This window comes from Grammomys surdaster, unplaced genomic scaffold, assembly GCF_004785775.1.
Source record: "Grammomys surdaster isolate TR1022 unplaced genomic scaffold, NIH_TR_1.0 188, whole genome shotgun sequence".
Taxonomy (NCBI): domain Eukaryota; kingdom Metazoa; phylum Chordata; class Mammalia; order Rodentia; family Muridae; genus Grammomys; species Grammomys surdaster.
Genome location: NW_021604633.1, coordinates 15,254,779 through 15,281,778, shown reverse-complemented (window position 1 = coordinate 15,281,778; position 27,000 = coordinate 15,254,779). Strand labels below are relative to the sequence as shown.

At 37.3% G+C, this 27,000-nt stretch overlaps 1 protein-coding gene across 7 annotated transcripts in view; it reads right to left on the bottom strand.

The window, feature by feature from the left end:
- Immp2l (inner mitochondrial membrane peptidase subunit 2) overlaps positions 1-27,000 on the bottom strand; it is a 796,480-nt gene that overhangs the window by 687,802 nt on the left and 81,678 nt on the right. The gene's annotated exons all lie outside the window — the stretch shown is intronic.

Sequence of the window (27,000 nt, the reverse complement as noted above, 5' to 3'; positions counted from 1 at the left end):
CACACATACATACATACATACATACAAGCTAATTGGAAGGATAAGGGAAAAAGGAAGTGAGAGGGGCTCTCTGAATACAATCCTTCCAATGAAATGTAAATAAAGTTTGATAAAAGCCTACTGATGATTTAAATTCTGTACATTGTCAGGAGAAATGTGAAACAAATACAATCTACATGGATATCTCCATATATTTACTTAAGAAGAATTTGAACATCTCGTGCTATACGGCATCCCTAGATAGCTCCACCGGGGCCTGAACCTTCCATCATCTCTCAGCTACTCTACAAGTCTTCATTTGTAAGACATATAAAATCACCACTCCTACAGAAATGCAAATAAATTCTACCTACTGGAATGGTGCCCATATTGTTCTGGTACTGATTGGGTCTGCATCTGTTGCAAGTGCATTGCAATGTCCATGACTGTGCTTATATCTCCATGCTCACAATTTCACTCTGAAGAGTTCAGGCCATCTTAGTGGTCCCTTGCTAGCTAATGATCTATCTAACTACAGTCTTTGGGACTACTTCATTTTATATTTGAAAAGAAGCCAAGATTAATCTTTCTTCGTTACTTCCTCTTCACAGAAACTGAATTTTAAAATGACTTTTGAGATACTAGCCATCTTTCTTAAACACACTTTCTTAAAACTCCCATTATGTGGTAGGTCATCCCATTTAAATTACTCAAACTAAAATATGGTTGCAAGCTTCAATGAATCAAAAGGTTATCACTGTGCTGGATATCCAATCGTTATATTTCACCAGAAAGCAAAGAAAAATACAGCCAATCAAATAGTAACGCTATGTTTCTTTATCACTTATGTTTCTTAAGCCTTTTATGTATCATCAAAATCATCTTCCTCCTCCTCTTCCTCCTCCTCATCATCATCACATATCCCACTGGTCTTCACTTCTATCTTTAGGTAAATATGACTTATCTTTACAATGTCAAACCTCAGGATTTAGCAATTACTGCTATGCCTAAAATGTGTATAACTCAAAGTGCTTATTTTATAATTAGATGTATGCATGCAAAACAACAACAAACTACACCAAAACCAGTACCTGAGAACATACGTGCCTATTTCAGTAGCTCAGCAAATATTTAAGCCCATATAAAGTCCAGGATACTACCCTTAAGGCCAAATAATTTAGAAATTAAAGATGTATTCTATTTCTAATTTCAGATTGGTTAAAAATGAACATATCTGTAATCTTAGAATAAACAAGTCACCATTGGTATAAATGGCAAAAATATATTCCATAACTACAAATGGTGATTTGCTTACAGTCAGAAACTGATCACTAGGCGAACATCATTTGCTTAACATTAGAGCTTAGATAAACACTGTAGAGTGGTAGAAAGTAATCAATCTTAAAACTAAAGATAAAATCTCAATGATGATAAATAATCCTTTAAGATGCCAAAGGATAACTGAACCATAAAAAGAATAAACCCTAGAATGCACCACATCATAGCTTACTTGGTGATCACAGGTCATGTGGTGTCACAGGCCAGTGGTGTCACAGGTCATGTGGTGCTAGCATTCCTTTCCTCTTTTCAATCCTACATTCTTTCAAACAGCAATATCAGCATCTCAGGGGGCCTTTTGCCTTTTGAATTTAGAGGAAACCAAAGTCTCTCCATGGAGTCTACAGACCTTTCCAAATTAAACAACTAATTGTTTATAAAGCTTCTCATTATGGAAATCATACTTATTGCTAAATATTTAATTATAATTTGAGGCATTTGATAACATGCTGCATAGTGTTAATTGTGTATCACTGGTCTCTTCGATGCTACCAAGCATACTGTGGCAGCCAACCATTGCAGGTCACCTAGTCCTTGATATTCATACTCACCAGGATTCTCACATGTGGCCTAAGAGACGTAAGTAAAGCAACAGTAACTATTTTATAATACACATGAAGAAACTGACCTTGCATAAACTGCAACTTTACCAAAAGTCACATAGTTAATAAGTGACATTGTCAAAACTGACTCTAAGTCCAGAACAGTCCTTATAGAGGACACCCATGACCAGGTTCCTCCTTCACTATCTCTTCCCTCCCAACCAAGTGATATTTATCCTGGAGACAGTGCTTGCTGAGTTCCTGAAACCAATAAATAGAGAATGAGTTGTTGAAAGAAAAATAATATTCACATTAGAGCAAATAATACTGTAAGGTTTACTACAGCAGAAATGACCGGGGAAAGTACAGTTAGCCATCTTTGAGTGGGAGCAGAAAATTTAATCTTCCTGCCTCTCAAATCCTTCATGTAAAAGCAGCATAATATACCTGATCTCTAAAGTTTGGGGGTTCCATGTTGTTGTTACTGTTGTTGTTTTGCCTAATTAAAAACTTAATGTTCTCACAACTTACCAGAGTGTCAGTCAGATCATCCACTAAATTTTGCTTTTTAAATGCTTCCATAATGTATTGAAATAAAAAGAGGAAACTGTAGATATAAACTTAACTTTTAGATTGTAGAGTCAGCTAAGACCATCCTTGCATTAGAGAAATGCAAGTATATCCCAATAGCAGCCTTAGGAAGGACATGGTCTCTACCAGTGTCAAGCTACATGGTGCTGAGGATAACAGGATCTGTGCAGACAAGCTTCCGCCACAGCCCCTGGAGGTACAAAGGGCACTGGAGGGTTTCACTGGCCTGTAATGTGCATCGTTTGTATACAGCCAACCACACTTTTCTCATTACCAATGCCCTAGTTCTCTCCAGAGACTTACTGTGAAATCTCCTAATGTCACTAATTTGTCCCTTAAAGCAAACATATAAAATACTTTGTGATACATGAGAAATGGTCACCAGGTCCTTTACTTGCTTCGAGACATGGAATATAAATCACAGAGTTTCTAAAAGGAACTGTACAACCTATATTTTTGTTGAAAAAGATTTAAACATGAATTTGCCACTTCACCCATGTAAAGCTTGTAGACTGTTTAGCATTTTTCAAACTCCAAGATATGAGTTGTTTTGTCAATAAGTATATAACTAAAACTAGTGACTCCTTAACATACATTATTTCTTCAAAGAATGTTTTGTATATATTTATATTAAATATGCAAATTATTTCAACTTAATTTTCATCTTTACTAAAAGTAGTTTCCTATAATCAAAAATCGGACCATCTCTTGACATTGACTTACATACTGCGTACACATATGGCCACATGCATATGGCATGGCGCACATGTGGAGGGTGGAGAACAGCTTGCAGGAGTCCATTCTCTCCTTTGACCACGTGAGTTCCAGGAATCCAACTCAGGATATCAGACTTGGTGGCAAGTAACCAGAACCATCTCAGGAGACCAGTTTGTAAGATTATTATTATTATTCCTTCAATAATATTCGTGCTAAGCTTTCTCTTTTAACTCAACACTATAATATCCTAAATCAGAAAGGGAAAGATTCTAAATTGGCAATAAAACTACCCTTCACTCTTAGTCTTTGCCTCTTTGCTCTTTCCCCTCAACAAAACAATTTGCTCAGCAGTTTTCCCAAACAGCAACTACTCCTGCATCTTCCACCCACCCTCCACTGTTCCCACCGCTCTCTTCAGGATCCACTCCTCCTTCCATTCCTCCTCCCCGTCATGGCTACCTCTCTGTAACACTCTAGTTCTCTCACTCATCTCTGTCCACATCTACATTCCCAGTGGCCTGCAGAAGATGTCTACTTTCCAGACAGCTTTTCAGAACTTAAAACCTTCAATTTCTCTAAATCCTGCTAAGTGCCTTTTGTATGCATGTATATTTTGAGAACATCTAATTCCCTCACATAATTCTCACTGATCTTGAGTCTTTATCATTTTCCAGTAGATAGGCCAGAATTATGCTTCTTATTTTACATTAGCTAACAGATGAGTTTGTGATATTCTACAATTAAATATTTTAAATACTATTTCTCTACTGGACAGTGGTTACTGATCTTTCACGATATGAAAACATCATTCACTACACATGATTTTTTTTCATGGTTAATAATGTGTCCTTAGGCTATTAGTCCAGAAGTAGAATTATGGATCAAAGGTATGTCCTGCAAAGAGTCCTGATTGAAACTGATGAGGTAATTTCTGAAACAGACTGTCGCAATGTAGGCTCCATGGTCACAAGCTCTTGTTTCATGCCTATTCCAGATGCTGGTGAGCCAACAATAAAAGTACTAAGTGCTTACTTCATCAAGTAAATGACTCAATCAGCCCATTGAAGCTATGAAATATTCCTTTACACAGCTTGTTATAGCTTGACACAAGTCTCCATTAACTGTAACATGTTGCTGCTTTGACTAATGACACGAGAGCAAGTGGCTAAGTAAACATCTAAATTCTCATATCATGTCCCTTTCCCGGTCAAGGCAACCAAAATGGGTGACAGAAATTACTAACGTTATTATCTATCTTCATCAATTTCTTATACTAAAATGTCACTTTTCTTTAAAATGTGTCCTTTTTTTAACCAATTAGGAAAAAAAAATCACAGGACACCTTGTAGTACAAGCTGAACAGATGTGTTCAGCTTTTGTTTGGACAACTGCTTGCTGAGATTTCATAGGTGTAGCTTCCTGTCATTTCTAGGAAGCACAATGCCATATGGGCTTCCTGGTCCACTGGCTCTTATTTCTGCCTCCTCTTCAGCTGTGTTCCTTGAGCCTTAGGTCAGGGGTTGTGTTTTAGATGCTGTCTGTGGGGACTGGACATGACATCATCTCTTGTTCTCTATAGTCTGATTGCTTGTGGTTCTGTATAGTTGTCTCTATCTGTTGCACAGACAAGTCTCCTTGATGAGTGATAAGAGTTACCACTTACTGTGGTTATAAGGATTAATAAATATAAAGAACTACAGGCTACTAAAAAAAAAAAAAAAAAGCTATTTCTCTACAGAACAACTCTTTCAACTGGGTATCCAATGCCAAATGGTCATCCCCGGAGTCAAATGACTCCAAGTATACAAGTAACATTATAAGAATTGAAAATGTTATGTTTATATATTTATGATGAGAAAAATTAAAATTATAAAATGGATATATATATATATATATATATATATATATATATATATATATATATATTTGAGATATAAATATATACATGCCCATTAATTTGAGATGGAAGGGATGGAGGGAGGGGAGGAAAAGAGGAAAATGATATAATTATAATTTAATTCCAAAAGATAAAAAAATTAAAGATTTATTTGAACAAAAGATTTTTTAAAACAGAACACACAGAGACAAGAGGCATTGCCCCTCCTAAGAATCCAGGAAAAGGCCGGAGTCCAGGAAGTATCTGGGGTGCTCTGCTCTGGGATCAAGCTAACAGCAAATGAGAGACACCTTTAATTTTGAGAATTCCAAGAGAGTAGTTGTGAGATTTCAGTTAACTAAAGATGACCCACAGAGTAGCTTTAAGATTTTAATTTCAGGACTACAGACCCCTAAGTTCAACTAGAAGAGCAGCAATGTGCTTTATTTCCGAAATCAAGTCGGAGTGGTAAGACGTCAGAGTATGAGGACTGAGTGGGTACAAGGTTATGGGCAGACCCTCCCTCCAGTGGAAAATGCAACTCCCATTAACCTCACACTCAAGCCCAGCACAGCAACGGAAGCGGAAGAAGAAACTATAACTATTTTTACTTGGATCCTATAAAGAATTTTCTTAAACACAACTAAATGAGCAATGTTTAAGAATCTTACACTGCTGAGCAGTAGTGGTGCCCAGCACTCAGGAGGCAGAGGCAGGTGGATCCAGCTTGTTCTACAGAGTGAGTTCCAGGATCGCCAGGGCTACACTGAGAAACCCTGCCTCAACTCCCACCTTCACAAAAAAGAATCGTAATGCTATGTCCAAGGACTAAAGAAAGTGGAACAAGCTATACCAGAAATGTGAAACAAGAGCTCAGCAAGTGAAGAATCCACCCTTGGTAGAAGGAGAGAATTAACTCTCAAAAACTGTCCTCTGATGATCCATGTACCACACATATAACACACAAACTATTCTTAAATGCAATTTTCAAGAAAGAATAAAGACACACGAAGCAAGGTTAAAGCCCATCAAGTAAAAATTTAAAAACCAGGGGAAAAAACAGTACTTTTTAAAATGACGACTGTTATATTTCTATTAAAAAAATAAAAGCAATTGTGGGAGATTTAAAAAATAATACTTTTTCCTCTTTTTAAGTGGCAAAAGAAGAAAAGTTAACAAAGAAAAAGTATAAATCTGATCATGTGCTTTTTTCCACAACTAATTAATGTAAACCACATACATACATAGAAATGTGGAGAGAAAAAAGGGGGCGAGGGAGAGCGGAGCCAGAACGCAAGCTGAGGCTGTGCAGAGTACATACCACAGAATGGGATCTAAAATTGATAAAAGTGAGTTTTAAAGACATCTTTACATTTATGTATGCCTTGAAAATACATGTACTTTATATGATATATTCTTAAAATAAACATTCAAATGTATAATTTTTATATGCAAAGATAAATCTCAAAATAAAATCTATATTATTTGATTTGCTGATCATGACTTTAATCCATTTATTCTTAGGCCTGATACTTCAAACTGAGGCTGGCAATGAATGCTGGTCAGGGCAGTGTCCTCCCCATCACGGGAGTGTCTAACGCTCCTGTACCTTCGCATACACATTTAGGAAAGCCCCAGGAAGACAGTTAAGTCAAGTGGGATGGCCTGGCCACACTCCTGACACTGCCTTCTTGGATTGCATAAACCTAGCAAAGCTACTTCCCCTCTCTTCAATTTTAGACGGTTTATAGCAGAAGACAAAGAGCTGAAGGGAGAAGCAGATACAGTTGTATTTACTTAATGTACACACTTCGATAACCAAATATTAACTGATAAATCACAAATGTTTGATCTCACGAATTGCACAACTGAGAGATGAGACTAATACCTCTGTGTAAAGAACAGAAACGTTTAGGCCCAGCAAAATGGCTCACCAAGTAAGGGCACAAGCTACCAACCCTGATGACGTGAATTCCCCAAAACCCCATGGTAGAAAGAGCAAGGCTCCTATTCACTGTCCTCAGACCTGTCTTTGTGTCTCTCTCTCATACACACACATACACATACATACACCCAAGAAACAAACAAACACAAAAACACATAAATGTTTAAAAATGGAGGAGGAGGAGAACTGCAGCAGAAGGCTCTAACTAAACAAGGTGGCTATATGAAGTTGGGAGGGTGGTAAGTTCTAATCCAGCCTGGACTCCATAGTGAAACCCTGTCAGAAAGCAACAACAAAAGCAGTAGAAGCCTTTAGAATACGTAAGCATGAAACCAGACAGACTGAGAGGCAGATTAAATAGTAGAGAAGAAGAAAGAGCTCAGAGGAAGAGACCCTTGTCGCAAACCCTCTCTTGCTCTTCAGAGTTACTTGTGGCAAATCTCTAGGTACTTCAATTCCCCCCTTGTATACTAGTCCTTACCTCACAGGGTTATTGGGAAGATTAACTTAGATCATATATGGAAAGTGGTTGGAACAGTCCTAGATGTACACGACACCCTCAAAACTATCCATTCTAAGATTCAATTGTATATATGTCTCAAAAACATATAAAGCTTTATAACAGATGACATTCACTTTAAAAGAGATGTTTGGCTGTAATTGAAGGATGTTTTCTTTTTTAACTTTTTCTCCTAGTTTGCTGAGTTATTAGTCATATTTAAGCACAATAGATGTTCAATGATGTCTGATGAAGACAAAGAACATAATATGAGAGTTCACATTGGAATAAGGAAAAGAAAGTCTACTAAATATGATGATCAGTCATTACATTGTTTTCTTTCTGAGACAAGGGCAAACATTCTTCACTTAAGTAAAAATATTTCTGTTGACAATTTACCCATTGCTGCTATGACCAGTTGTTCTCATTCAAATTAAACAGTCTGAATCTTTTAAACAAACACTCAAGAAATAGAAGCAAAAATCATATCCTTGGCAAAGTTAGTACTACTTTCCAAGAAGTACCATATTCCAAATAATAGTTATTCTCCTCTGTGACAGTATGCAATGGAAGCCTGTGTCCAGGAAAACCATATGATATGGCTAAAAGAAAATCACAGCATTGTAAAGAACTACATAGACTTGCATCAGGCAGAGTGGTGCTGCATGCTCAACATCCTCCCCTTGAAGATAGAGGTAGGAAAAGCAGGTTGACATTTTTGATTGGCTGAAGAATGTCAGTAGCCACTGGCTTTGAGGCCTGAAGAAATGGTCAACTTATGGCTGGAAGCAGGAGACTAAATGCCCTTTACAACTGGGCAGGATTTATCACGTGACACTGAGGTTGTGAAGCCACTTGCTTTGGTCATTCAGTAATTAATCCACCAGAGGAAAGCTTTCACAAGACATGCTTATCTCTCCTACAGATGTCCTGGGTCTGAGGCCAGTGGAGACTACATGAGACAGAGAGGCAGAAAGAGAGCTAACCAGATTCAGAAAGACAACACTGAATGTTTTATCTTGTAGATAGAAATTAGATTTAAATATGGCCCTCATGCCTCACTGGACAACGACAGGGGGACCGGAGCCATTACAAGGTCCCCTTCAATTACTGGAGGTCAGGCCTCCATCCCTGTCTTTGCAAGATTAGAATCACCACAGCCCTTCTATACTTAGAGAAGGGAGAAGATGTCAGGGGCAGCCCTGATTACACACTGAAGGCTTAAAATCAGCCATAGGCCTAAAATCAGCAATAGGCCTGTCATACATGTATACTAACACCAAGTCTTGGGTCTCTGTGGATAAACATTGAAACAGAAGGCTAAAAGCTATTGTAAACAGGCAGCTTTTGTGGAAATTTACCAGCCTGAGTAGTCATAGACATTGTAAATAGGTAGCCTTGGAGGATAATACCAACTTAGATAAGGACAAGTGAATCATAGGCAGAGTCATAGTGACCTGTCACCTGAACCTTCACCCAGCCCAGCCGATACTCTGTTCTGAAATATAACTGTACTCCCCCCAAACACCCACGCTCTGGTGTCATCCCCTTCCCCACATCCTGCCTTTTTGTGTTTATAACCCCTGTGAGAATAAGTAAAAATTATGATTTGATTTAAAAAATAAATAAATAAATAAATAAGGCTGCTATGAACATTAAAAATAATGTGTACGTGTGTGTGTATGTTTGTGTCTTTTTAATTGAAGAGCAGGCCTTAAATCCAATGAGAAAGCCGTTTGTTATCCACTATAGAACTGATGGGTACCCTTCCCCAATTTGTTATAGTTTGCAATGTTCACCACTGGGCTAAGACAGTGATGACATTATTCTTCCAGTATTCTACATAGCACCTTACAACATGGGTCAGGATAAAAGAAAGTGAGAGCAACAAGCATAGGGGAGGAGAGAATGAGGGCTTCTTTGTGGGAGAATACAAACAATGTATAATGATCTATGTGGATGACAATGTCATAGGAAACTCCATTTCTTTGGACACTAAATTAAAAAAAATTGAGAAAGAACAGTTGAAATAAGATATCAGTCCAGAGAAACTAAGAGAGAAGTTCAAATATCAAGGGACATGTAACAGAGTAATGCTTTCTTGCCTCAACTAGAGCTACTATGAGGATTATTCTCTATTTGCTTCTATCAGGGGATCTACTATTTTCCTGTGAAAGTCTGTTGAGCAGAGCCTAATCAAGGTAGTTCTCTATGCTAGCTTCCAAGGATAGAAAGCATATCTGTAAATAATGAATACAACAGCCATTGTTAGTGGGAGGTTATCAACTCTTGCTTCCCAGAGACTAAAGCATCCATACAAGGAATGTTTTACAGAAAACAAGATATATGCTTGCTAACCTAGTTACAGGTGTTATATAAACACTCCAATTTATTACTATGTAGAGGGAACTCTGCAGGTCATACTAACTACACTTGATATCTAACTCCCTTCAGTGTTCAACAAGGAGCCTAAAATCGTACCATTGCAAATATTTTTTAGGTCTTATGGGTTTTTCAGAAGAGTGAAATATTGAAAGGGGTGTTTAGTGTTAAAAATAAGACACTGAACTAGGACTTCTATTGCAGTACAAGAAGATGGCAGAAGCCAACAGAAGTTCCAAACAGGAACATAAGGAATGAGGCAAATGAAGTAAAGAAGTATCAGTGTGGTACCTAAACTACAGCACCACAAATACTGAGAAGTGGAATATTGAACAGACATATTGATAAATAACCCCCCAACGACTATCTACTAGGATGAAGAGAGTAGCAAAACGTGAGGACTTACTTAAAGGTAAACTTAGATTCCTCATTAAACACAGTGTATTAAAAATTGATAATAACCGGAAGGGCACAACTCCAGTATGAATGCGAGAGCCAGGCTGAGCTGGAGGAGCCTACAGCATTTCAGCATATAGATTTATCAAGCACACAGACAGAAAATACAAGCACAGGAGCCTTGGGAGAACATCAAGAAGGAAAGAAGGTCAAGAGTCGTGGGCAAAGGCAAGAGCGAAGGGCAGGAAGGTGGTGAAGAAAACAGACAGAGCCCTAAGAGAGCACAGGAAGAAAGGCCAGGCATAACAGGGACAAAGAAATATAAAAGAGAACATGTTCCCAACAGTAATTTCTGCTAAAAGAGCACTTCAGTGTCATATTGTAGCCAATGGACTTATCAATGAGGAGGTCTGGGAATTGTGGAATTATTCCAAGATGTGGCAAAGACTATTGAAGATAGAACAACTCGGATTTCACCAGGCTGAGGGAGTAGACCAGGCCACCCTCACTAGCTGTTTAGAAGTAAACATCAATTTAGGATTACAGTAGATTATAGAGAACTCAAATGGCTACATTCCTAGTCAGGAGAAAGAGAGAAACTAAAGGTCTTGCTCTGAAATCTATAAATGGATTTGCCTCATGGATACAATGGTGCCAGAACTTCATTCAGCCACAAACCTGGGTCAGTAACCCAAAGCACCTTTGAGGGACAGAGTCCTTCAGGATCCCTGCTGGGCTGTATGGATCCACAGCAGATACAGGACATAGCATTTCAAATTAAAAAATGAAATAGTATGGGTGGTTTTTTTTTAAATAAATAAATAAATAAATAAATAAATAAAGTATATGTATAACTGAGTTTGAATATGTTGTATTGAATAAATTCTCTAAAGTTAAGTTTTGTTTTGTTTTTACTCTATTCGTGTAAATTATCTAGTACAACTAGAGGATTCACAACGATATAGATGGCTGACTACGTAACAGGAAATAAATACTAGGCTGTAAAAAAAAAAAAAAAGAACAGTAATCAGAAGTATTCCTCAGAGCCCAATCTATCACACTATGGAAAGGACACCAGGGCAATTTAATGATTTTTCCATTTAATAAACTAATGTCCTACCTGATCAAGTAGCTCACTCACGTCACCTAGGTAGTTAGAAACAAACTGAAGACTTGAACCTAGGCTATGAGTTTTCCACCCGGGAATCTACCTCCAGGAAAAACAGTAAAAAAAGTATGTTTCAATTTTAAAATACAGTATTAGTTCAACACACATACATCTGGGTCTATGCCGCATTTAATAAAATTACTTGCAAAAAGCATAACCCTAAGCACCTTAAAATTATCTCAATTAACACCATTCTTTGGTTCACCAATCTGTAACTAAATGTTGAATGTTTTAAGGTATAGGAACTCACGGTTTGTTTTTATTTTCACTGTATGTGTGTTCAACCCAACTCAATTCTACACTAACTTTAAAGATAATAATAATTATCCATAAACATTTACCTTTTTAAAAGGGAGTCCTGGTATTTTCCTACTGTTGGCCGTCTTCCATATTGTAAGGTGCTATGTAGAATACTGGAAGAATAATGTCATCAACTGTCTTACCCAAGTGGTGAACATTGCAAACTGTAACAAGTTGGGGAAGGGTACCCATCAGTTCTATAGTGGATAACAAATGGCTTTCTCATTGGATTTAAGGCCTGCACTTCAATTAAAAAGACACAAACACACACACACACACACACACACACACACACACACACACACACACATTACTGATACTGTAAATATGGCCCAGAAACCATTGTGAAAAGGTCAACTGACTATCATTCTGTTAACTGCCCACAGTATCATGCCCTCATGTCTCTATGTGCCTAGATTACTGTAGCTCTTAGCCCTCTTCACAGAGTTTCTTTGTACAGCATACAATACAATACAGAAGCTCAAAACTGATCAAAGTACACAGAGTAATTCTGGGGCATGCTCCTTCACAAATAAGATGTTGATGTCATACCGCCTTCACAGGGCTCAGGGAGCATCAGGGAAGAGAAAGCTGAAAGACTGAAGGAGTTAGAGGTTTGAGAAGATGGATCAAAGCAGTAATTCCTGAACACAACTCATGAACTGGATGATGGCACTCATGGACTGACTGCAATGTGTTTGCATAAAACATGTATAGGGTCAAGCCGGAGGACAATTGAGTAAAGAGATGGAAAGGGTACATGAACCCTAACTTGTGGCTAAGAGGCTATTGACTGTTGATGGCTTCTGGGAGCCAAAGAGACCATTGTTTTTACTGGTGAGGCCCCAAGTAGGTTGAACACACATCAGTGGATAGCTATACAGTACCAGTTATCGACCTGTGGGTCACCAGCCCCTTTGAAGTCACAGGACTCTTTCATAGGGGTCACCTAAAATCACTGGAAAACATAGATATTTACATTACAATTCATAACAATAGCAAAATTACAGCTATAAAGTGGCAACCAAACGAATTTTATAGTTGGGGTCACCATGACACAAGGAACTGTAGAAAAGGGCTGTAGCATTAGGAAGTTTAAGAACCACTGCTCTACATCCAATAGTATATTTGTGGTCAGCACAAATTGGAGTTTACGAATTATTTTTTAAAAAGCAGGAATTAGGAAGGGATGGAGAGGTTAATGGTGGATCTGGAAGAAGCTGGCAGAAGAGTGGGTCTGAATATGATGAAAACACATTTTATGAAATTATCAAGAAAAGTAAAAGTATTAAATTATAATACCCATCTGGAAGTGATGTAAATGTGACATTTGAATTAACAGCATGAAATAACAAAGAACAATTCAAAGAGAGTAGTACTGAGGACTATAACCAAAGCACATTACACACGTGTACCCAAGGGTCTATGGAAAGTAAACCTACTATTTTGTATGATTTTAAAAACCCAGGAGAATGTTCCAATGAAACCCCCTGTATTCATCTTCTGTGTGCTCAAGTTCAAACGATGATCATTTTGATTAGTCTATACATTAAACCACTGCACAAAAAAAAAAATGTGAATACTTTATGTGGAAAAATTCAAATAATTCACTTGTCTTCTGTTACCATCTGCCACTTGACTGTGACCACTAAGATGTACTGATGCTCATTAGTATAATATTCATAAAAGATAGAAATTACAAAGGTGAAAGTAAGGCTACAATATATAGTAGACTGCCTCTTAAATTCTGGCAAGATTTCATGTCCTACCTTATTCAACAAAGTCTTGAAAGTCTCACTGAAACACTATGACGTACATCAACCACAAAATCAGGATCACCCACCATTACCAACAGAAATTTGTATTTGCCTACAAACTCTTCCATACTGTAGCTTACTAGAAACCTAATTATTCTTTCCTTTCACAACAACTACCCATAACAAACACAAATAAATAAATAAATAAATAAATAAATAAATAAATAAATAAATTTATAAAGAGCCAAGAATGGTAGTACATGCCTTGAATCCCAACTCAGGAGGCTGAGACAGCAGTATCCAGGATTTCAGTTCAAGGTCATCCTGGACTATAATGGAAAGACACTGTTTCAAAAGTAAGTTAATCAATCCATTAAGGGCAAGTAAGGAACAAAATTCTCTTTTTGCTAACTCCCCAAATTAAACTGAACAGCACACTCTCTTTTAGCTTGTTCAAACTGGTTTGTCAGGTGAATTATTAAGCTAATCCTGAAAGTTATCTCTTGTCTAGAGCTACCATTGTCAAGTACAGTGCTAATCTAATGAATAAAGGTTTCCTGATCAGATGTGTTCATTTCACTGTGCGTATATATGCAGCATTTCTCTAATGGATAAAACAATTATTGGTATTCCAAAATGGCAGCATTACTAACAAAACCAGTAATGCTGCCTTGCTCTTCTCAACTCTATCTCACCTACACCTTCCCATGGATCAGAGGCTGCTGGGCAAGCTTAGTGAATACAGTTAGATGCGCAGGGTGGCTGTTTTTCACAGGATTTGCTAGACATATTTTCCTCTGCCTTGCTCTCTGTGGTCCTTCACATTCTATGAGCAGCGTGTTTACCTATTCCAAAGTCGCTGCACTCTGGACTCCAATGATGACAACCTGCCGCCTTCCTGCTGCTACTTCCCCAAAATACAGAGCCAGATATGTAGTAAAGCTACGTTTCAATGTATCTACAAAAGAGTTGGCTTGGAGCTTAGAGGTTAGTTTCTATTTACATACTTGTCATTTGTTTTTCGCAGCTTACGAGAGAGCAGAGGGTCAGCACTCACTGTGCCAGTGTCCTTCCTCTCAATATAGAATAATGTAGCATGAAGGTAAAGACAACTACTATCCCCTCTATGCTAGCTGATGAGAGTCACGGTGGTATTCACGGCAACCTGCTTCATGCTAAGGATAATTGACAGTTAATGGTGATTAAATGCATACACATGAATCACAGACTCAATACCAATGTTCTAGAAAATACGTACCAAAATAGTATTTGCTAGGCCTTTAACACAGCATAAAGCCTATAATTTGGTAGAAAGGGTTGTTATTAACTCAGCATCACAAAGAGATAAAGTTGCTAAATCCAGTCACAGGATTTAATTTTCAATACAAGTGAAAATCTGACTCTGGCCCAAGCTGGTGTGAGGTTTAGACAATGTTATGCTTACAGAAGACATACCTCAGAACCCTGTCTGAGACTTACAAAACTATGCACCACTTTGTTCATATGACTATTCACTCTCACCGCAAAGTTTGACACATGTCAACTTTTATACTGTCTTGTTTCTTCTCTGAAGTATAGACCCTTCTTTAAAATGCACTTTTAATTCAACCTGTTCTTTGTTCAGCTCCTCTATTTCCAGTAACTCACTTATTTCAGTATTTTGTCAATACTTTTTCTGGTCATTCTGAGTTCATGTGTCAGGTTCTCCTCTGCTTTGACCACATAACACACATGATTAGAGACAATACCTGGCAGGCACTCTAGTGTGACACCTGACATTAGGCACTTTATGCCAGATGGGAAGCTGGAATGTAATTCTGGGGGTAGATGGCTTGACTAGTGTTGGGGTGGGAGGATCATCTGTAGTGATTGGACAGCGGTGGTCTAACTGACTGTGGAAATACGAAACAGTGCTCTACACAGTCGTGGGAGCCAGCACTAGACGCTGCAGCATGCTTGACACAACTGCCAACCGAGTGAACTTAAAACTGCCCTCTTCACACACCCACAGGCCACATTTCTGACAAGTTTCAAAAAGTGTCCATTTTATAACTTATCTTATTCAGCTCACTGTACCCAACAGAATAATAAGTTCCCTGAAGGGACAGACGTAGTCCATGTTCTTTACTGTTGTATTGACAAGTGACCAATACTGCAGAAAACAGGCACGTGGAAAATATTTGCTTGAAGAACTATCAATATTTTTAAATGTAATAAACCATTATAATATATGCACATTATAATATATAAGCACACTATAATATATAAATGTAATAAATCATGATAATATATGCACATTATAATATATAAGCTTGGATGGAACATAAAACAAGTTTATCTTGTGTCTATGACAACTGAAAATAATCACTATAGAAGAAAAAGATTTTCAAGATAAAGACTACTATGGAAGTTAGTAGATACAATCCCTTTATTCCACTGACAATGAAATTATGGCTGGGGGGTGTGGGGTGTAATGTAGCCCTCCAGTGCTTAGGCAGTGTAAGAAAGGCACTGGGTTCAATTCCTAGTACCCTAAAAAAAAAAACTGATCTCCAGATGTTCATTGACAAGTTGATTAGCATATAATGCCTTAGTGACCAGTGAGCCTGGAACCTGGTCTCTTGGTACGTGCCATGGACTGGTCTTTCTGACTGCACAGTGATAACCACTCCTTGAGTTATTAGCTATTTCAGTCAGTCTGTAGCAAAGCTGCTAATACTATGAAAAAAACTTCATACTGCCTTGAAGTGTTAATGTACAACATTAAACTACACTTGATATAATGTCTAACAAAAGACAAGTAAAGCTAATTATATGAATATCAGTGACAAAAGAAAGGTTATAATTGGAGGAAATATTTCTTTATATATTAGATGACCTTTTCCTTAACATAGCATTATAAGCTAAGCCTGAATTCTAATTAATGCCATCTTTAATTCTGGAGTCATCTCTGAATTTAATTATTGTGGTGCTTTTCTTTCTAACTCATCAATAGGTCAGTGGTCATATAAAATAATATCTGATATTGATTCTGGAAATAATTTCCAAATTCTTCACATAATTCAAAGTTCATAGGAATATAAAGTTCAAATTACAAAAAAAAATGGCCAAAAATCTATTTATATGACTTTAATATTAGAATAACCATTTATCTGTGGATTATTTAAATAACTATAAGGAAGAAATTTTTCTTTTGACCATACTTTTTTTTTAAGCTAAGTGTTTTTAACTAGCCTGAACTCAGATACACTTTGATGAACTCTGGTCTCCTGTGCTGGATCTCTCTTAAGGACCTGTCAAGCTGACAGTCCTTGGCAGAGAATACCCAACCAGGAGAGAAAAATGAACTCAAATTTAAGAACTGATCAGTAACTCAGGGAAATCCTCAGCACAGGAAATCCTTTTCTCTGTTTCAACATTTGTTGCCAGTTAAAACTATAATATGATCAATTGTGTCAGAGAATGAGACCCCTCACAAACAAGAGACATAACCCTCTCCATTTTAGAGCAGAAGTGAATGTTCAGAGAGAATTATGGGAGGATGAGGTCATTAGCCAATACTCTGCTAACACCTAAGGCAAATTGTCTGATTTTTTTCCCCAGTATGATCTTATTATTTCCCAATTATCCATACCGCTTTTCTTTTCTCTCTTTCTATTCTTGTTTGTTAAAGTAAAGTTCACCCAAGCAGTTTAACCTTCCATTTAAAAGCATTTAGTACACCCTCTTTTTTGCTGATCATTGGCCTTTCTTTATTAACTGATTTCTCTCCTTGATTTATTACAAATCTTTCTGCCAAATTTGGATCCATTCTGTGAATAACAATGCTTAGCTTCCTTAACTCGGTTAGCACGCTGCCACTGTGACCAAAGCTTCCCCATTGTTCCTTCATGTGCTGATTGCTCTTTAAAGATCCTCTGAGAGAATGATGGATGTTTAATAAACCTGGAATGTTTTAATGATTCTTATTTAACTATCTGAGGAAATGCATGTGAGGCACACTAGTCACGCTGAATTGTTTCCTATTGAATGGCTGTGACTTTTCAGCATGCCAAGTACACAGATCTTTGCCATGTAACTTCTGACCTCTAAAAGCACAGAAAGCAGAATTATAATTAGCATATCCATAGCCAAACCAAACGGAGCCAGCGTCTCCATCAGCAATTTTAACATCCATATGTGTTTTAATAAAGTGAAACCCACAGCTGTGCCATCTGTAAATATTAATGCAGCCTCTGAGTTTGAGTAAATCTGTCACTACATTATGCAAAAGAGAACAGTCCATAATACGGGTCACTGAAGCTTCTCATTAATGGAAATAAACATTTCTTAAAGGTATATTCCTTCCCTTTTGGAGGGAGATATCTTCTCCTAGGTCCAAAGTGACACTAAACTTTGGTGTCTCTTGCTCTTAACCCTCCCTCTTTCTTATTGACACAGGCACATTTTCTAGCAACCATCACTTACACTCAGCGAAGGTACAGTGCCTTCTCCTAAAAGAAAAAGAGAGATGGGAGGGTACGTGCTGGCCTTGGATCCCATGTATCTATGTGTAGGTTCAGTGTTAAGATTCCCTCTACATTTGCAAGGTGTAAACCGTGAAACAGAATATGTACTGAGGTAAGAACAAGGGACAGTATATTTGCTGGTGGGAAATGCATCTCAAGATGACTAGAAAAATAGTAGTATCTACAGGACAGAAAACAACTGTAAATGTTCTGATGGTGTGGCCCCACACTTTCATAGATGGTCCCATGTGCACGAGTGTATAGGCAACATGGGAAGACTTCCTTCCCCTGAATCCTTACGTCTTGGTGCCCTGAGGTTGACATCTTGCAAGTAATCACATTTTGACTTGTTCTGTAAATGAGGTCTTTCAGGACAACTCAGGCCTGTACTGAGGGCCTATCTTACTTGGAATGTAATTTCTAATATCATCAAAATCTGTTTGAAAGACTTTTTTAATTTTAATACTTTCAAGAAGCCATAAAGTTCTTTCCTGCCATCTATGAGGTAAAACTTCTATCTTGCTTGTTTGTCTGTTTCAGTGATATATGACACTATCATCTTTTGAGCTATTTTGATATTCAATATGATATACACCCTAACATATATCCTGAAACACTGAAACATATACCCTAACATACACACACACACACACACACACACACACACACACACATACACACAGAGTATCCCAACATATACCCTTAAAATGTGGTGTTAATTATTTGTATACTGATAGAAACTTATTTAATCTGCAAGTTGGATCTTTCACTAGTGGTTTTTTTTTTTTTTAAACACTTGGCCTTACTCTATTCTGCATTGTTGCTTCTACACTCCTCCCCTTTCTCTGGGACTCTAACAAGATGGAGTCAACTTTCTGACTAGTAGTGACTAGATCGTAGCGAAAACATCCACTGTGCACTTTCTATTGCGCATCCCACAATTCTTCCTATCACACCATTATTCTAAAAGGGCCTACGATAGTTTTCATTTGTAGAATCCTTAAGTTATAATTCTCTGATAAAATTATTCATTCTTTCATCATTTTTTAAATGTATCAGTTAATGTAATGATTATATTTACATGATAGTACAATCTGACCACGATACTATATGGACTGCTACATAATCATCTCTATTATTTACTGTTTGGCTTAGCTCCCCCCACCTGGGTCCTGTTTTGATATACAATATATTAAAAGCCAGATATTAAACTAAAAAAAAATACAGAAACTGTATATAACATCTGCTTTTTCTAGCAATGACAATTAAAAGAAAGGCATATCACCTTAAAATTGGGATGGAATGCATCAAAGATTACATTGTAATTTTTATAACATAAAGTCTCTGTTTAGTTTTTTCTAACTGCTAAGATAGTCATTCATGAGTTCCAATTAAAAACTTGGATTATCTTGTCTATCCCCTACTTCATTTCTGAAGTCTAATTTCTGATTTTCCAGCACAATAAAACTGTTAAAAGTTGTTCCCAGAATCTAACTATTTATTTTAGCTATCACTCATGGCTTCCTAGCTTGATAGCCTGTGCTACTTACTTGATGGCCTAGGCTATTCACCAACTGATAAAACCAAAGGGAAATGACAGCAAACACCTCAATGTGTTTTGTTCACTCTCAGATCTATATCACTTGTGTATATTCAACTACCTTTAGACAACCCTACAATGAAGTATCTCATTTTTCTAAAACTAGACTTAGTTTGAAATATACTTCTATAATAAAGTCAGAAGTAGAAATCAGTTCTTTATTGATCTTAATAGCCTGCCTATCTTTAAATAAACTTCATATCCTACTATTGACTTCAAAAGTACATAGGATAAATTTATATGCCTATGACTTCAGCAATGTTTTCTGTGTGTTACTTAAGCTACTTATCATTTGAAAACCATAATAACTTCTGTTCCCATTTTTACTAATTTAAATTACTTCTTCCCAGATGAAAAGGAAAGATGGCTAAGAGGTTACAAGCACTTTCTGCTCTTGAAAAGGACTGGAATTCAGTTCCCAGAACCAATACCTAACAGCTGACAACCTCCAGTAACTCCAGTTCCAAAAATCCAGCACTCTCTTTTGGCCTCCAAACACATGTGTGTGCATGTGTGTGCGCACACACACATACACACACACACACACACATCTTTTAAAATATGCTACTCCCCAACATCCCTTCCATTGAAACATACAGTACACTTGGAGCCTCTCTTTGTTTTCCTTTTTCAAACAAGTAACAGTGTCCTCGAGAATTGTACTACTCTGCCATGCAAACAAACACAGTTATAATGTAACTACGCAGTATCTCACAGAAGACTGCCTGCTGAACAAGTTTCTTTTGTGACAACTTTCATTTATCTCTCATAAGATGCTGTCTTTATGAAATGGGATGGACAGTGGCTACAGATAGCTCCTGTGGCTGCACTACCATAAAAATCTCAATAATTCAAAGTTGAAATATATGATCATTGAAACATTTTGAAGTTATAATTTGTCTCTGAGCTAAGAAAATGTTTTATTGCATAATTAATTAAATGTACAAGCGTTGTGTAAGCAGTTTCTCCTACTAAAGGAAGCAAATTGCTATTAAGGCTTGCTTTACAGACAGCGATTTGTATGTACGTGAGTAGTTTTTTTTTTTTAATCAGTTAAATCTATACTGAATAACAGCAATAACACTACAAGTCAGTTTGTTTTTCTAAAAAAAATTATCATTTCCAAATATACTTAGTAATGAACAAAATTACTATCGGTAATGTAAAATGCCAAGAACTAATTTTTTTTAAAGTCAAGTGAGATGCAGGAAATTCCACTTCACAGCTATTTACTGTCAATTAACAGTAAAAAAATAAAGAATGAAAGAAACTTGGGCCCTTGACCTTACCAATAGCGTTTCTCTGAGAGTATTTCTTTCTATGTGGACATTACCTACAAAATCAGAAAAAAAATATTTTGCTTTGAAAAAAATTAATTCAGAATGATCACCAATAGGGCAGGGCAGATAAATATATGTCATTATATTTTTCCAGTTTACCCAGCAACTGTCTTCTAATACAATTATAGGTCATTATTCAGCACTATCATTGCTCTGGGCATTTGTTTAAGAGCATGACTTTCTTTTTTTTAGCAAGCTTCAATTCATTTCCCTTGATAGGTCATGGGACCTTTAAAGATTTACAAGAACTTAAGACACAAGAACATGAAAACTTTCTATCTCTTTTTTCGTCCCCTAAAGGCTCTCTTCTATTTCATCTGTTTCCCTAGTTCAAATCTCTATAAATCTGCTCAGATCTACTGCAGAAGATGTTGTCACCACCTGGCCGTCTGTCAGAAAGTGACAGAGTTTAACACGTCACTAGCCAGCTGCTAAAGTTATTTCTACACTCTATGCTCATTAAAAAAAAAAAAAAATCCTAAGGCTATTAATAAAAAGACTACATTTTAGGATTCTTCATATAGGAATTTTGCTTTAAAAATGGGAATGAGGAGAGAAGTACACGCACCAGAGCTTGTGTGACTTCTCTGTTAAGAATTGTGAAGTTGCTCAGCTACGCTGTGGCTACACACGCACAGAGACATCATGATGTTTAAATACGATGCTTAAGTGGATGACTTTGGTGTAATACGCTTCTAACCTTTGGCCTGCTGTTTACTTACTCCGTCCTTAAGCAAATGATTTATACTGTAGACCTCAGTGCCTTTATCTATAAGCTGGATATAATACCATTATTCTTTGTGTTTATTTTTTTCAAAATAAGGATTGTTATAATTTGAGTGTGAAATATCTCTTCTCGGCCTTGATTTGGAACACCTGGTCCTTGGCTGGTGCAGCAGTTTGGAGAAACTTCAGAAAGTGGCACCTATGGGGAAGTTTGTCACTAGGAGACAGATCTTGAGGTGTATGGACAAGCCTTACTTCTAGTCTGTCTTCTGCTTCCTGATCCACCCACACCAACTATGGGCAAGCTCATACTGCCTCACCCCCAACTTCTAGTTGCCATGTTTTCCCTGCCATGATGGATCTTCACAAATCTTGAGCCAAATCATATCCTTCCTCCCTTAAGCTGCTCCTTTGGGTATGTCATCAGGGCAATGAGAGACAAAACAAATAGAATTTAGTACAATGAATACAGAATGCTTATTTCAGTGATGGAAAATAATAAGCAGCCGATACTAAAACCATATGGCTCGATTTGGGGCATATTCCCCCCAGTGCCTGGGACTGACTTATTGTAGAGTAAGCCTTTGCTACGAAGCATTGCCCCTCCTGACTACCACCTCAGAATGATGGCAAATGAAGTCACCTGAGACATGCTCCAGGGTAACCGTAGCTTGTAATGCCAAAGGCTTAAACCTAGCTTAGCCAAATAGAAAGAGAATAAATATCATAAGCTATCTTAAATTTTCTACATTACAAAAAAGAACAAGTAGAATGAACAGGAATAATGTATTGATTTGGCTAGAAGTATTCAACTATTATTAATTATTATTCAACTATTATTATTATTATGCTAAGAACAAATACCTCTAGATAGTGGTAGGAGAAGGAAAGTCCGAACACTTCGCACACTGTGTGGAGACAGATGTTAGCACATTGAGAAGCCCCTCACACCGACCTTCTACTCCAGGACTTTACAGTAGCATCTGAAATCCAGCCCATCCTCCTTCCTGTCCATTTTGGCTATACTCTCCAGCCTTTCCCCTGAACTGCTTTGTTCCATTCCTTTTTTCCTAGCAGCTGTGGGTTTAGTTTACTTCTAGGAGCCATGGGTTCTTTTAGTCACTATCCAAGCTGTGGGATAAGTAAGTAGAAAAATACCCTGAGTCTCTAATCATCTTAACCTCCCCCCTCCAGCCATGCTGCCTTCTCTGTCTGTGTCTCCATTTCACTTAGCTGTCCCCACTGCTGTGGCTTCCTCAGCAACTCCTGCCCCCATTTCAAAGCAGAATGCCCTTAAAAGTTGTAATGGTTGAGCAGCATTCTGAAAAATAACTAGTCAGTAACTTTCAAAGGTGTTAATTTTATAAAAGCCAAAAGTGACTAAGGAATACTCACAGGCTAGAAAAGACCAGAGAGAAATGAAAAATAAAATGAAGATGCTTGGGCCAAGGGAATCTAAAAAGATGATTAGTTCAAAGGCCGGCAAATGACTAAGGTAGATAGCTAAAAATATTATATCAATGTTGGTTCTCTAGTTTTAATAACTGTACTGTTAACTTTGATTGTATAAGATTTTATATGCAGTGGAGGAGGGAGAACAGAATTCTCTATACTATTTTACAAGCTTTCTTTAGGTCCAGTATTATTTCAGAATAAAACATTTAAAAATAAATGTGATTATTCAAGATTTAGTAGAATGCATCTCTATCCCATTGGACTTGCTAGATGACATATTATTTCTGAGAAACTGTGATTCTTATGTTAAGCCTATTGCAGTAAGACCGTCACACAGGTTAATAAAAAGTCAATTCCAAGGTATAGAAAATCCACCTTAAGCACTACTATTAGACTGCAAATCCATTAAGAGAGTACAGTGCCACCTACATACAGTCAGTAATACTAAGGACTTAATGACAGCAAGTGTTACTGTGCCAGGCCTTTCATGTGACTCAGTAACCATTCCTTTTGAATTAACATAACTGAATAATATGCTTAAACAATAACTCTACTAGGATAACTATTCAAAAAGAAAAAGACAGGAAAAGATAAAAGAAAGGCTATAAGGAGGCATACTCCAGGGCATTCCTGCTCCCTCCTTATACCTGCCACCCAGGAGACAGCCTTGGTCAACACACTCTCAACCAAGCCTCATGCAGGAGAAGCCACTCTGTTCTACTATGTGATGTGAATTTAAACGGAGAAAGTATTTCATTCTGATGCAGAAGGTTCCTTTATTCACATGTGATTTTTTCCCCAATCATTAATGCTTTTCTCATTATTAACAGCAGCAGAAGGCCAAGTACAAGCAGCCTCAGAAGGAGTCAAGGTCATACAGTCGACCCTTCTCAATGAAGCAGTTACCACGGGGTTAATCTTGTTCTTTCTTCACACACACACACACTCTTACTGTTGGTGCATTTTGTACAGAACTTACACCCTTTTCTACTTTCAAATTCTAATGATTCACGGCTTCCACACTGTGTCCTTGAGGCCTTCAGTCCTTTCCTCTATCATCTCCCAACAGCCTACAGCCTACCTTCATCTTTTTGGCTTTAAATATAAACCCACATTCACAGTACTGTATTTATTAGAAACTTTGTATTTTTTAAGTTATACTATAGATATAAATTACAGATACAGACAGACAGACAGACATATATACATAGACAGACAGACTATATATATTGTATACATTGTAGATACCCAGACCTCTGGCCTCCACATACATGGACAAACACATGCACATAATCACATGCACATGCAAATGAACATGCATACACATATCCATACAAGCAAAACAAATCTCCAGAAATGCAAATGTAATATACTCACAAGGCTATATTCCACACATTCCGAATACATGAAAGATTGTGTTGGTATTTTTTTAAAATAAAGTACATTATCTTGCCTCCAGAGGTTATTTGTGTATTGATGAGAATTATTAACGATAATTTGTAAACAAAATGACAAAGTATATTTTATATTCTCTTTAGAATGACCAAGTAAATATTCATTTCCATATTCATTGTATGTGTTTTGAAAAGAGAGCATGTTCCGATATAGTAATGAAAAACATCACCTTGTTAAAAATAACATAGTGGTGCTTTTGGTAAGAAAGCAATGTTGCATGGCATGGATTAAATATATCAGTGAAAGTTTATCACACCAACATCAGTCTTTTTAAAGGAAGCAGTCTATAAATTGTATGAAAATATAAGGACAAATGTCTAGAAAGCACTTTGCTCATAAAACTAGACAGAAAATACCATAATACAAAATAGCTTTTATACTACAACCTCAAGTTAAAGAATTGGCTGCCACACTCGGATTCTTTCTCAAACACAGCCAACAGTATCACATATTAATTATTTGTTGTTCAATAATACAATACCAACACTAAGCATTCTTCTACATAAATGAGGCCTGCTTAGTGACAGAGCATACTAAATAAAGTGTATGTCATCTCTACATGACAAAGATATAGTGCATAACCTCCTCATTCAAAATTCACTTCACTGCAGTTTCAATAATTTAACAATCCCAATTTGAATATAAATGTTCATTTAAATTAACTTATATAATACATATCAATCACTATAATGTTTACCTAAAAGAGCTGCATTTTCCTTTAGAAATAAATCACTTTACGTCAGGAAATGTTTATGGACTCACAACCCTGAATTTCAAGGAGCCATCTCACAGGTTTTTTAATTTGAATTCCCTATTCAAATTTGCCTGTATCTAGTCAGCATATTTTCCTAGTGGGAGAAAACTACGTAGCTGTCCACCTGTTATGTGACTTCTTTCACTTGAGTGGGTATCCTCTTCATCAACAACTAAGTGAGGATGTAAATTGTCAAACTGAAGGTGAAAGAACAGTGTGCACATAATAAGTTTATCCCATGAGGAGGGGCTTATCAGGAGGTAGCAGAAACAGTGCACTGAATTGAAGGACACTCCAAAGAGTAGATCAACGCTAAAGAAAATTCTCAAAACCTCAGACGCATTTAATTCCCATTCCTGGCTGTCTGCCATCAGACCTCCACTCAGATGTATTTATTTCATTAGCTATTAGCCGCATGTAGGTAACCGGTTTTCAAATGAACCCTGGTAAGAGCAGTCTCAAAGGAGACACACTTACAGAATATCTATGTCCAGAGGCAAGCTCATCCACAGGTAAGTACGAGCAAGTTGATACTGAATTTTTCTATGTATTAAAATTACCATCCAACAAGAAAAATCACATTCCCACTCATGAATAAAGAATAACTGGGAATTGGAAAGATTCACAAAAATAAGCAACAATAACTCTACGACATCAGTTGCTGCCCCATGCGCTGATTTCCATAACAGGGTATCAGACTAGAACAGTTTTATAAACAACTGCAGCCAAGAGAAATTAGGCAAGTTCTGCCACAGGCTTCTCTGTGTAGATTTATTTTTAAAAACAAACAAAAAATCTCTAAGCTAAAGCACCACTCAAGCATGTGCAGGAGTGGACCCTATGTCACTGTGTCAGCTGTGCACACCTTGCCGTTCACTTTCTACACCCAACACTTGGGATACAACTTCTATCCCCACCCAGCCTCATATTTTACAGAGAAACAGCGCCATCTTTTGATGTCAAACAAAAGCCCACAATACTGGTTTTTCAAACCTGTTTTTCAGGTAAATTCACAACATACACAACTGTCACAGGATTTTTAATATCATAGCTATCAACTCCTAAGAATGTTTTCATTCCAAAAATCATAAACTGCACAGAAGATTGTTTACCAAGGTGAAAATTTGTAAAGCATCACAAAATCATATCAAAAGCATCTATTTTGGATCAAGAATATAACAATCTCTAATCACTATTTCATTAAACAAAATTTACCAATTATGTCATTCAACTGATATACATTAAATAAAAAAAAATTTCCGGTATTGCTGTTAGAAGTCAGGTGCTCCCCCACCATGCACACAGTGACTCAGCCCACAGACTTGTCATTACCAGCCACCACCAAAGGTGACCTGCCTACCCTTCCAAAGGTCTCTGCCATCAGATAGCTCTCTGTCTCTCTCTTTGTCTCTCTGTCTCTGTCTGTCTCCCTGTCTCTCTCTATCTCTATCTCTTTTTCTATCTCTTGCTCTCCTGCTCTGTCTACCCCCTCTCTCTTCTCCCCCCTCTCCCCTCTCTCTCTGTCTCCTTCCCTCCCTCCCCCTCCTCCTCTTCCTCCTCCTCCTCATCCTTCTTCCTCTCTCTCTCTCTCTCTCTCCCTCCCCCCCCTTTTCCACCCTGAGATGTCCTTTTGATCCCTGCCTCTTACATGAGATCTGTTGGGTGCTGTGAT